The sequence below is a fragment of the Choloepus didactylus genome, chromosome 18, assembly GCF_015220235.1.
Source record: "Choloepus didactylus isolate mChoDid1 chromosome 18, mChoDid1.pri, whole genome shotgun sequence".
Classification (NCBI taxonomy): Eukaryota; Metazoa; Chordata; class Mammalia; order Pilosa; family Megalonychidae; genus Choloepus; species Choloepus didactylus.
In genome coordinates, this window is record NC_051324.1 from 51,816,998 (window position 1) to 51,830,111 (window position 13,114).

Here is a 13,114-nt window from a genome sequence, read left to right on the forward strand (position 1 = left end):
AATAATTAAAATTCTTAAGTCTCTCTACATCAGAAACTCTATTAGTTCTAAAAAGCTTCAATAAAACAAAAATAGGACTATAAATCCTTTCAAAATACAGTTGTAAATAAAATGAGCTGGATATTACAGTTCTCAGTCAACAGAACTGCTTCCACCCCATTGGCACAAATGATCCTTTTGTTGGTAAACAGAGCCAAGGAGATAGGTTACAACTCTTTTCCTAGGATGTATATGGTATACTTATGGAAAAACAGTAAAGGACAACTTATGGTAAAAATAACACTCCTGTTTCAATACGATTTCCATTAGGATTATATTCTCTAGTTGGAAAAATACTTATCATCATCTTCATAAATTTTTAAAAAAACATGTAAAAATATTTTCTATTAAAACAACAGAAGAGTCCATTTTGGAACACAAAGAAATTTAAGAAAACAAATGTCTTATTGGAAAGTTGCAGTTGCCCGTCTCCTGTGCAGCCCAGCAGTTAGGGATGCAGCCTCTGGAGTCAGCTCTGCCTGGGTCCTGGGTCTGTATCCGGCCCTGCCACTGCTAACAATGTGACCTTGGACAAGTTACTTAATTCTCTGGGGCTGTTTCTTTATTTCCATCTGGGGATAATACCTAGCTCTCCGAGGATCATGAGTTCAAACATGGCAAGCACTTAAAACGGTGTCTGCTTATCACATTGCAACTGTGCAATATTAAGTATTATTTTTTATTATCTTTATACTTTCAGGCATTGGAACAGTTTTTTCAAACTCTGAGATTTGGACATAATTTTGAGTTCTTTTAAAGTTAATTTTCTATTTATTTCTGAAAAGAATGGCGTAACAATTATTATATAAGGTAATTAGTATATCCTCCCAGATGAGCCCATGATAAGTAGAGTTATAGCTTAGAGTGGTAAGACAAATCATGATTTTTTAATACAAATCATGGATGTGACTGTTAGTGGTAATTTGGCTTGATTTCCCATACGCAAATACGCAAAAGAAATCCCCTCCAGGGGAAAACAAGCAGTATTGGAAAACACTTGGGTTTGTCCTGTTATCATTGCTGGGTAAGGCTGAAATCACTTTTACTAGCCTGATGGGCACTGAAATTATTAGTCACCAAATTAATCCCAACAAATAACAATAATTGATTGGCCCACTGATGTATTTCCCCTTGTCCTCCCCAACCTTTCTCTAACAAGTCAGAAAGGAAAGTTTTCATGTTTTCTGAGAATCTCATTTCTGTTCTTAAACCATACTCTATATCTTAGTATAATTTAAAAAATGAGTCAGCACAAGCACCTCAAAAAACTAAAAGTGCACAGAATATGGAGATGTTTCTCTTCATAAGAGAAACCCACAAAAATTTTTAAAAGTGTTTGAATTCAGAGTGCAGAAGGCAATGAAAGAGTAAATGGAGAGTGAGTGTTGCAGTAGATTTTGCAAGCTAGCTTCCAAAAGCAGGTAGAAAAAGATAAATATTCTTTATATACATGCATCTTTCACCTTAATGGTATTATAACAAATGGTAAAATGGACATTAATTACAAATAAACCAAAGATGAAACATCCTGTAAATGACAAATTATTACTCCTTTCTTGAATATTTGGGAGGGTGGATGGGAGGTCAAGATATTTTATGTAATAAACTCATTTGCAAATTGCATTCTGCATTCACTGTGTAGTACGCTAATGAAGCATTGCTTTTAGTAAGGTGATCCAAAAGAAAATTTAGGAGAGTTAAACCACTCCTAAACTGCAAACACATTTGAATGTCAATTTAATTAGGAGTCTTACACTTCTTGGAATAAAGTTAAAGGCCAGAAAAGACCACTTGCTTCAATCACTGAAACAATATTATCTGTACTCCTTTCAAGGATGTACTCCTCAGTGCTCCTCATAAATCATTCTCCAACAATTATACTAAAAGTGACTACTTAAAATTTTACAGCAGGGTCAAGGAAGAGTTTTATGACTAAGGGTGATTCCTCCGGAGCTCTACCATATCCTAACTTTCTTCTTGTTCTTATTTTAACTTCTCCATGACATTCTGTATGGCTTTTAGTTGAGGTCAGAAAAACTGCTACAGTCACTGCTTAACATGTGGGGTTCTGTGTTGCATACATCTATGGCGACCCCTCTTTAAAGCGCTGACATTTAAGGCTCCACATAATATGATTCAGCTCTCTCGGTGGTGCAGATTTTCCAGGTACTTGCTAAACCTTGAAGACGGCTGCGAAGAGATGCAAGGGAGCGTTCAGGCTTAGCTCAGTAAAGCTGCCATGAACCAGCCCAATGTGTCAGAGACAAACCACCATGGCATCCCATGTTGGGCTTTATGTTTAAAATAAAGATGTGACACTACAAGAAGGTTAACACGTGGACCTAATTTTGAAAATACAAACAGGAAGCACCCCAACCCCAATATTACCATTTAAAAAAAAAAGGAAACCAAACCTCAGAGATACCTTCCAAGGAAGTCATGGGTGTGACCAAAACTAACAAAAGTAATAAAACATCATCTAAAATGCTGAAACCACCAACTGTGAGGGTCTCTTTCAACCAACTAAAAATCTAACACCTGTAAATTACTCTTTCCTTTTGATTAATAAAAATATCATAGATTTGGATATGTAAAATTTTCTCTACACTAGTTGGGTTTTCCAATACAAAGGATCATCGCTAACAAGAAAACATCTAAGGTCAATATTTTATTTCAAATCAGGGCACTATAATTAAGAGTGAATGCAATTTTAAAAAATTATCACTCTGATGTTTATGATTTAAATGTTCAAAAAAACTGTCTGATCAATGGAAACTAGATTGTTAAATGTGACCTTATTCCCAGAAGCTAGCATAAAACTGTTGTGTTTCCAACATTGAAGGGGAAAAAAATACTTCTGATTTTAGAACAGTTCTATTCACAAAGTTCAGATTAAAAAAATTTTTTTTTTCCTTTATTTGGGGACAGCGATCCTTCAGAGATAACTTTTTTTTTTTTTTTTTTTTACTTTTAAATCCTATCCTGGTGTTTTCAAGGTAAATAGTCTTGGTACAGGATACAATAAAGTCATGATAACACTTTGGTGATTTTATACTGAGTCATATACTTAATATAAAAGCACATGTATTGAATAAAAAGTAAGTGTGAAATTCTTAAGCTTTTAAATTAGAATTTCATAAAATGCTTTTCATAGTCTTATATGCAATAGTGATTAAATGGATATAATTTCCTTAACAAATGCACCTTGAAAAGTTATTGGCAAATGACATTTTGTCTTGCCCCCCCCCTTTTTTTGTAATTCCAACAACTCTTTACATGTCTTCTTTTCCATTTTGTTTAAGTTTTCCTTAACAATTCATCATCTGAACATCCACCTCTGCTATAGAATAAGATGATCTGTTATGTGTCATTTTAAAGGCCAATTTTTAGGCAATCTTAGGAATTGAGCACTTTCTGTAGTTTATAAACAAGTTCTTCATGATTTAAAGAAAATTATACTCAAGTGGAAAATTTAGAGCCAACAGACTAATTCAGAGTCTGTGATTTGAGAAGTTTTATCTTCAGTGTTTTCTTTTGTTTTCTCATACACACGTAAGTTGATGACTGTCGCAGCTACAACAATCACTCTGTCCAGCTGAAGGATGTTTTATATTATTATATTTGGATTCACAAACCAAGAAATACACCTGTAAGATGGTTATTTCCACGGCTGCTCCTCTAATTCCAACTACCATGGCATTCAAAAACATTAAGAACATTAGAAAAACACTTGCCAGAAGCTGCACAAATTTTTTCTGAAGCTTTCCATCACTGACACATGAACTTCTAGAAGGATGGAAGCTCTGCTCAGAGAGGCCTTCTGGGTAACTTGCCAGGTAGCACATCCTCCTCCATAGTGGTCTCCACTTTCCCGATAATATCCTAGTTGGTGGTCTGCAATAAACTGACACTTCCTACTCTTTTAGAGAGGTTGGGAAGGGTGAATAAAATGTCACTGCCTCAGGAAATAGAGAACAGCATGCTTTCTTGCAAAGGAAGGACATAGTTTGAATGTCTGTTTATTCCCTGGTTCTTAATTAAAATATCAATTTCAATCACATCCATTTGTTGAGCTTGTTGTTCATCAATCTCTACTACCTCTTCTTGAATGACAATTTCTTGCAAACTGGAACCAGATGTCATAGGCCACTCATGAACTAAAATCCTTACACTGACAATTCCAAAATATCCCTTTTCTTACAAATTTTCCAGATTGTCATCCTTCACTATACAAGTCTGAAAGCTCATTTGGGTCACACCACTATTTACAGGGAAGTCATTTATATATACCGATCCACTCTCATAGGTTATGTTAAGAACAACCTGTTCTTCAGATACCTCCCCATTATCTTTCAAGGTAGTAAGATTAATTCTGATGCCATCCTGCAGAGCTCAGGATGGCGGCTTGGGAGTACTGGTGGTCAGTGACCGGGCAGCCAACAGTGCCCTGGGCACCAGTAGCTGCAGGGTGAGCCTGACCAGTAAGGCCCATGGAGCATCCTTCATCCATCCACGGATAACTTCTTAAAAATAATTTTTTATTAGGGAAGCTGTAGGTTTACCAAAGGTAATTTTTAAACACTATTTTTATTAAGAAGTTCCAAATTCAAAGTATTTTGATACTTTATTATATAGCAAAAGGACATTCTTCTGAAGAGCCCAGTAAACTGGCATTGTCACATAACGTTTTTAAAAAGTAAATTTCAAAAATAAAATAAAAAAGCAAGTTTCAAATGCTCACAATGAATGAATAAAAACTGTTGTCCCTTTTTTGCTTCCTTTTGTAGTAATAATGTGGTAATCTACACTCTAATAGAGGGGAAATAATCTGAATAACTTTATGAGATACATACACATTTATAGGGCACTAGAAGAGAGTTAGGCTTCCTTTGATTTTACATTCAACCTGCAATCTAATCTTGACCATGTTATTTACATATTTATAATATCTTCCCTTTACTTATACAATAACAAGCCACAAGCATATTCATAAATATAAACCTAACAGAAATCACAAATAATTTGATTACCAATAATAATGTAAGTTGAAAAAAATTGACTTGAGTACAAATAAAGCAATAGACACCCTTTACTAGTCTTGCTGTTTTTTGCATACGTAAATAAAAAAGGCAAAATCAATTGACAGCAAGAAAATGGAGGTGAAATGAGAAGTCAGGGTACAATAGGAAGTGCTGACCGAAATATTTATGTTGTAACACTCCAAGCGATGAGAACACTTTTTTCCCCTTCATATCATGAAAACCCATTTAAGAAACATATCTACCTTAAATTTCTTAACACAACCCATGTTAATATCCTGTCAACAGAACTATGAATACTGAAGAGGCAAGGACTAGTGAGAAGGTAGGATAATTTGTTTAGTTGGGTCTACAGCAAAGATTTTGTGCAGAATTTAGCTCCAAGTTATGCAATAACCTAACTGCTGATGATAGAAATCAACTCCTTTTTTCTGATGTTTTGCTTTTTTGAAAGAAGGTATCTCTATTCCTTCTCAGTGTCTTAACCAGGTGCTTGAAATTTTTCATCTTCCAAAGGCTATGGAAATCAAATAATTCTCTAGATAACATTTACCTGGCCAAAGGTGTGGTGTTGTTTTAATTAACACGACAGAATCACAAGTTGCCCCATAGTAAATTTTTCTTAAAATCAGCAGCCCCTTCTTGCATTTAGCACAATCAATTCTGTGACCTTCCATGAGACAGAAAATGGTTAAAAAAAAAATTCCCCCATTTGAAATTATAAGAGTCTAGCCAATGTTCATGAAGTGTTACAAAATGAAATTAGAAAAACACAAAAGGCATCCTAAATAAAATAACCCTCTTCAAGAAACAATAGCCAATGGATATAAACATTATAATATAATATAAACAAATTAACAATAACAGGAGAATGTTGGGAAAAGAGGCCAGTTCTATTATCTTCATTGAACAATAAAAAAAAACTATTTGAGAGAATGAAGACACAACAGCTGAAAGCTTATTACGGCCCAGGTAACCATCCAATCGTTTTGGAAACCTAAGATACAAAGAGACTATAAACACCATATGAAGACTGAAAAAATTATATAAGTGCAGTATAATATTTGGTGACACAGTAACCCTTTCAAGGGGCACACCCCCACCCACCAAGGCATTCCACGCTCAGTTTATGGAACTGTATTTAGGTAAAGTTCTACTACTTCACTGTGCTTTGGGAAAAGCTCTGATCTGAGAGTCCTCTACCTAAACGTCAGTCCCCAAACTACTAAACAGCCATATGAGCTGAGCAGGCCACTTACTCCATCTAGCTGGGCCTCAGGTTACTCATCTGTAAAATAAAACAATGTTGCATAATCGCTGAGGTCCTTTCCAGCTCTAACAGTTATGACCCACTTTGGACCCCATTTATTTGATACAAAGGTATGACTGGGATCCATAGGGGACAAGAAGAAAAAGAGCTTGGGCATGGCTCTTTGGGAAAGAGAGAATAGGTATCTCTTTTGCCTTTAAAATTCTGGTGGTTTTCCTTAATCCTGTCTTCCTAAAAGCTGGCACTGTTTCTTCTTCGTTGCCCTTCCCATCACTGCTGTCTACAAGTGTTTGCAAACGCCTCTTGCTCCACACAAGTTCTTTCCTCTTTGATCAATCTGATCATCTTGCCAGATCCCTTTAGCCTCAGTACCAGCTTTCGTAACACAACGACTCCCCTTCAGACTCTCCGTATCTACCCCTAACACCAGGAGCATTTTTTTAACTCTTTATTCCTGGCTTAAAAAAATAACACACCGTATCCACTGCCACACATACAAACTCAGGCCCCGCGGGTTCTGATGTGGGATCCCGCACACCAGAGCCTTATCAAAATGTTCGTATTTGTTGTCTCGACTCCTTATAAGGCACTGTTGTTCTTGAAGCTTTACTACTACTACCCGCCAGGCACCCCTGGGTTCATCCCACCCCCGGAGGTGGCAGACACCTCTTCCGAAAAAAAAGGAAAAGCAAGGAGACGACACGGTCCATTCAGAATGGCAACATAAAGGTGTGACATGGACGACAGCGGCCCCCTCGCTCACAGGGGTTCGGCGAGGGGTCCCTCACACACCCACTGAGGCACACGCGAACGCAGTCTTTACTCTCTCTGCACCTTCCGCCGCGCCACAGCCTCCGCACGACCCTGGCGCACCCCTACAGCGCCAACAGCGCCCCCAACCCCCTCTGCCCCTACGGCACCCCATCGCCCAGCGGGCATCCACTGCGGCCCCGTCACGTCCCCGGGAGCGATGGCGGCGGCGCGGCCCAGGCGGGCGTCTCAGTGGCCGAAGCTCGGGGCCCCGCCCGGGCGGGCTCCCCGGCCTCTCTCCCCCGGGCCCCGAGCCCAGGGCTCGCCCCGCACCTCCTACCTCGCTCGACCCCCTCGGGTGCCAGCGGCCGCCTCCGGACCCCCTCTCTCGCTCGTCCGCTCGCTCGCTCCCTCCCTCGGCAGGACGGCGGCGTTAGTCGCCCGCGCTCGGTCCCCGCCCGGGGTGACGGCTCCAGCCGCCGACTCTTCTCCCGCCGGGACCCACGGGGACGCGCGCGCCGCTCTCGCGCGGAGGCCCGGTCGCGCGCGCCGCCCGGAGCCCAGAGCTGTCCCGCGGCGTCGCGCGCCGCTTCCTGGTTCCGTCCGGCGCGCGCTCGCGAGCTCCTTGGTGTCTCGCGCCCCCTCCGCGGCCAGGGCGTCCTGGAGGACCCCGAACCCCCTCGGCGCGCCCGGGTGGAGGCGCCCTGGGGTGGGCCGGCGCCTCGCGCAGCTCGTTTTTATGGTGGTTGGGTGCCTCCCCCACTCGGGTCCCCAGCCGGGCCCCCGGGCCGCGAGCACATGCTGCTTTGTTTGGGTAGGGTCGACCACCACTAGCAGCGCTCGGGCTGGACTGTTGTGGTCGTGTTGATTGGCCCCCCTCCACGGCCCGCCCACCTCCCTCCCCTGGGACCGGGGCCGGCGTTCTGGGACCCCTCCCTGTAGGGCCGAGGTCAGAAGTCCATCGCTGCCCTGATCAATAATTATCCCAGGTTTGCTCCCCGGAGGGCGTCTCAGCCAGGGCTCCCGCCGCTTCCCACCCAAGCAGGCGGGCTGGCGGAATTCTGAAAGGGCATAGCAGGAGTTTAAATTCGCCCAGGCCGACTGAGTCTCCCCCCTGTTCCAGGGTAAATCAATGGGGAACCGGGGCATCTGAGGCCGTATCCCTCCCCAGGGAATCTTGCTAGTCCTCACCAGTGAGAGCTGAGAGAGGGGCTACTCTGTCCAGAGAAGGATCACCCTGGTAGGATCCAGGGCGAGGGGGGCTTTGAGACTTTTTTCCCATGTAATGGGGAGGTGGTGCAGTGCAAGAGAAGGCAGCCTGAGTCACCCACTCCCCTCCCCTTTGTATACATCTCCGGAGCTGGCCAACGGTTTCCCTGGCAACCCTCCACGGGCCAGCACCAAAGCAAGGCTATTAGGTCTTCAGAAACCCACATGCAAAAAGGGGAGAGAGACACCCCCCCCCCAATACACACACACACACAGAGTGCCCCGTCCCTGTAGTCTCCTACAGGTTGTCCAGCTACAAATCTTCATGTTCAAGATCTTCAAGTCCCTGAGTTCTCCCAAAAGCCTCCTTTGGCAGCTCTTCCCAGCACTCTTCCCTTCACCTCCAGGATAACACCAACCACAAAGGTCTTTGTTGTCTGTAGCTGATCACAAAGTCCTTCTCTTCCACCCAGGCTACTGCTCCCATTCCACACTCGGCCAACACCTGGCATGGTACTTTTGCACAGAGGAGGCACAGGGATGTTGGAGGCCACAACAGGAGGACAGGCCAGAGCAGGATGCTGCATGGAAGCACAGCCCTGAGCAACCCCTCTGACAGTCACTGTCCCTGCTGTCTTCTATGCCTTCATTCCTGTGCACATACTGTTCCCTCTGCCTAGAATGTCCTCCTGCCCTCTCGCTGCCTGCCCTTCTCACTGGCGGTATGAACCTCGCCCTCCCTGCTTCCCACCACTGATTGTTCATGCCTCCATTATGGTATAGCTTATGTTGAAGGGCACCTTCTTGTTTACATGTCTCTCTACTCCCAAGGACAAACCTGATCTTCCATTCACCTTCAAATCCTCCCACCGCATGCCCAATCCAGATCAGACACCTGATAAATATTTGCAGAGCATCCCTATACTCTAGATAGGTGAAAATGGAAACCAGAAGGACTGTGTAGTAATTAAGGGCACAGAGTCTACAACCAGACCCCCTGTCAATTCCTTGAGCTGTGTGACTTTGAGCTTGTGACTACACTTACATGTAAAGTACTTTAGACACCATATAGCTGCTATTTTTTTTCCCCAGTATCAGCTAAGCTTTATACCCCTCTTCCTAGGGCTAGCCAAGGTCTGGCACTCAATCCGGCTGTCTTCGCCACTGAGGAGCTCACCGGCTGCAGGGGTGTCAGTGTGAGTGCCCTGGAGGGTGGAGCAGGTCAGCCGCTCAGCCGCGCCTTCATGCCTCTGCATTCTTGCATCTCACAGCACATCTCTGATCACCAGGCATCAACCTAGACCTGGCTGGCTGTATGCACAGACACAAAGGATGGAACGTTCCGGGTGATGACCTCAGCAAAACAGAATGCTGTCAACCTGGGACAGGAAGGGAGGCCCAACACCTACCTCTCCTTGCTTGACAATTCAGATGAGGCGAGATCCCCTTCTCCTAGGCCTTAAGGACATATTGCCCTAAATTGAGGGGACACCAGACTGAGCCATGTCACAGGAAGAATCCTAGAGAGAAAGAAACTGAACAGGAACCTGGGATCTAGAAAGAGCCCACAGAGGACCCAGATAGAAAGGTCCCAGAGAGATGCCTGGATGTGCAGAGATGTCCACTGGAGCAAGAGATTCGGTCTCATCTCCTAGTCTACCCTGTCCTGACCCAGGAGAGAAAGAGGCTTGAGGGAAGAGCCTGGAAGTCTAGAATGCAACCCTTATCCAAACATCAGAACTACCCCAACCAGGGATGGCCTCCAGCCTCCTCCCTTCACTCTCATGGATAAATACATGAGAACCACAGAGAACAGCTGCCCCACTGCACATACTCCCTCACCCCTGCCCAGCCACTGGGAGATCATGAGGCCATTTTCTGGGAACGTAATTGAAACCACAACCACAATCCTCTCTAGCCAGAGAGCCATGCTTGGCTTATGTGGCTTGCCTCCCCAGTCCCTCTGAATCCCAGGAATCAGGTTTGCCTGGGGGACCAACGGCTACACAGCCCAGGAAGGGCATTTGGGGGAACCTCCCCTTTTCCTTATGGGATGATTCCTCCCTGTTAAGTCAGAACAGGCCCCTGGAGACATGGGGAAGAGGCATCTGACACTCAACAGGCAGGAAGGTAGAGATCCCAGATCTCCGGGGCCTCAGAATAGACGTTTGTCACAGCCAATGGCTTGGGAGGGGCCGTGTTGGTGCAGGAGCTTACTTCTGCCAGAGCATGGGTACAGTGAGAAGAGCGGAGTATTACAGTTCAATCTGGTTCCAAACCCCACCTCTGCCAGCTAATCAGCTGGGAGACCTTGGTCAAAGTGCATGACTTCTCTCGGAGCCTCAGTTTCCCCTCACATGTAAGTCACAGTTGGGAGGTAAAGTGTAGTATATGTTTGTAAATACAGGGACTCTTTCCGAGAGTACACATGAGACCCTACAACTGGTGGTTGCCTCTGCAAAGGGGCTCTAGGGGACCAGAAAGGGGAGAGACTAACTTTTCACCATATATCCTTTCGTGTCTTTTGAATTTTGTACCATGTGCATGTACTACCTATTAAAACATTAATAAAACAAAAAGCTTGTAAAGGAAAAAACTGACAAATAGCATTTGTGAAAGCAGCTAAGCACCGTGCCCGGCTTAGTAGAAGGCACTCGATAAATGAGCATGTTCTACCTTTCTTGCCCCCAGCCCAACCCCAGCCAGCTTCCTGGGCCAGGAGGGAACATTGAGAGGAGGGGGCATAAGGGATGGATGTGCAGGTCCTTGCAAAAAATAGGTCACCACCTGGAGATTCTCACATGCTTGCTCCTGTGTGCCTCACCTATCTGGGCTCCCTTCCAGCCAGAGCAAAAGGGGTGCCTCCTGAGCCAGGGCCACCGTGCCCTTGCCACCTAAAGTCCTGGGGCAATGCTGCTTTATTTTCAGAGGGCAGGGCTGACACAGAGGAGAAGCAGAGTGCTACCCAGCCAGGTATCTAGCTGGCTTGCTGGGCAGGTTAACAACTCACAAGTCAGCTCAGCACCAGGCCAAGAAGAGGTGGCTACTGCTACTACCACTGCCATGGTCAGCAGAACCACAGTAGACAGAGGCCAGGAGAGCAGAGGAGAGAGCCCTCTGGGTGCTGTGGGTCAGGGTGTGTAAAAGGGAATGGGGGTCTGCACTAGTGCCGGGGAACCCCTGAACTGTCAGAGTTTAGGGAAGTCCTGTGATATTTTCAGGACTATTGTTAATCCAACATATATTTATGAAGCATCTATTGTGAAACAAGGCATGGGAAACATGCTTTTAGGCAACTAGTTAGAGGCCTGCAATACAGAAGTAGGATTGAAGGGCTACAGGAGTGCACAGGAGAAAATGCCCAACTGCTGGCCCAGTTCCCTGAGCACCTACTATGTGCTGGGCACTGTGACTTGAGTCTTAGCAGCCATCCCAGGAAGTGGGTCCTGTCCTCCTTTTACAAATGAGGACACTCAGCTTAGGGAGGGAAACTCACCCGCCCAAGGTCACACAGCAAGCCCAAGGCAAAAGCCAGGATATAGGCCACGTCCACATGACTGGAAAATCTTGGTGTTTTCCCTTACACCACAATGACTCTCTGAAAGATGAGGATTTCACCAGGCGGCCAAGGCACGAATGGCTCTCCAGGTAGGAGGGATGGAGGGGTCAAGACTTGGCGTGGAGAGGGGCCAGGATATCGGGGCATCCACGGCTGAAGCAGGGAGTGAAGGAAAGGCCCATGTTTGGGGCTGATCTCAGCAGGCAATGAAGACCAGGCCAGTAGCCAGAGAGGAGGGGATGGGGCATTGGCTCATTCTTCATTTGGACTTCATACCCCCCACTTCCTCCTGGGGCTGGGGAGCCCTTTTTTTTTTTTTTTTTTTAAGGCTTAGAGCAGTAGAACAGGCGGGGAAGATGTGGGTGGGTCTGAGCACTTAGAAACCAGGGAACAATGAGAAACAGACACAGAGGAATCCCCTCCAGTCATAACAAAGGAGAGTGGGAGAGCAGGGCGGGGGGTAGGGGTTGGCAGGGAGGGAGATGCACAGCCCTCTGCCACACAACCCCCAGGGGCCTGAGGTCAGGTCCTGGGCTGGCTGTGGCACAAAAGATTTCTTGTTGGGCTAGAAGGGGGAGAAATGAGCTCAGTGGGAAGAAGGGCCTGAGTTGTCCTGGCTGAGGATGAGAAGCTGGGCCGACCCAGGCTGCCCAGGATGGCGGCCAGTCCCACTCAGCTGCCCAGCTCGGTTTGCGCGTGATCCACCCCTCTTCTCCCGCCAGCTCCAGGGCTTGCCCCTGCAAAGAGGAACATGGGCAGAGGGAGGACTCCCCCTGCCCACCTCACCGGGGTGCTGGGTAGGAGACGTGCACTCGGCACAGACACCCCTTGCCCAGAGGGAACTGAGCCTGCGAGCCTCTCCCCCAAGGCGCTTGGGCAGGGCCACTGGGCAAAAGAAGGCAGGATTTCCCCCTCCCACCCACCCTGTCCAGTCCTGCACCCCTCCCCTCCCCCTGTTCCCAGAAACAGAGGCTAGTCAACATGCCTCAGGCGGGATGGCCCTGTGTTCTCTGCGTGACTTCATTATAAACTGGCTTCTCTGAAGAATGGGGGGTGGGGGCAGCAGGGGACAGAGGCAAGAAAGGAGAACGGGCATTGTCCGGGACCCAGCTGGCGGCATCACCCTTCCCCTTCCCCAAACCCACAAGGAATTCCTCACCAAGTACACACACACACATACCCTTCCTAGCTCTGTCTTCAGGGACAAGAATGGGGTGGGGGGTCATTTCTACAGGGAGGTACCAGGGT

At 45.9% G+C, this 13,114-nt stretch overlaps 1 pseudogene; it reads right to left on the bottom strand.

Annotated features, from left to right (window-relative positions):
• The window catches only part of LOC119513192, a 16,934-nt pseudogene continuing 3,820 nt past the window's right edge, over window positions 1-13,114 (bottom strand).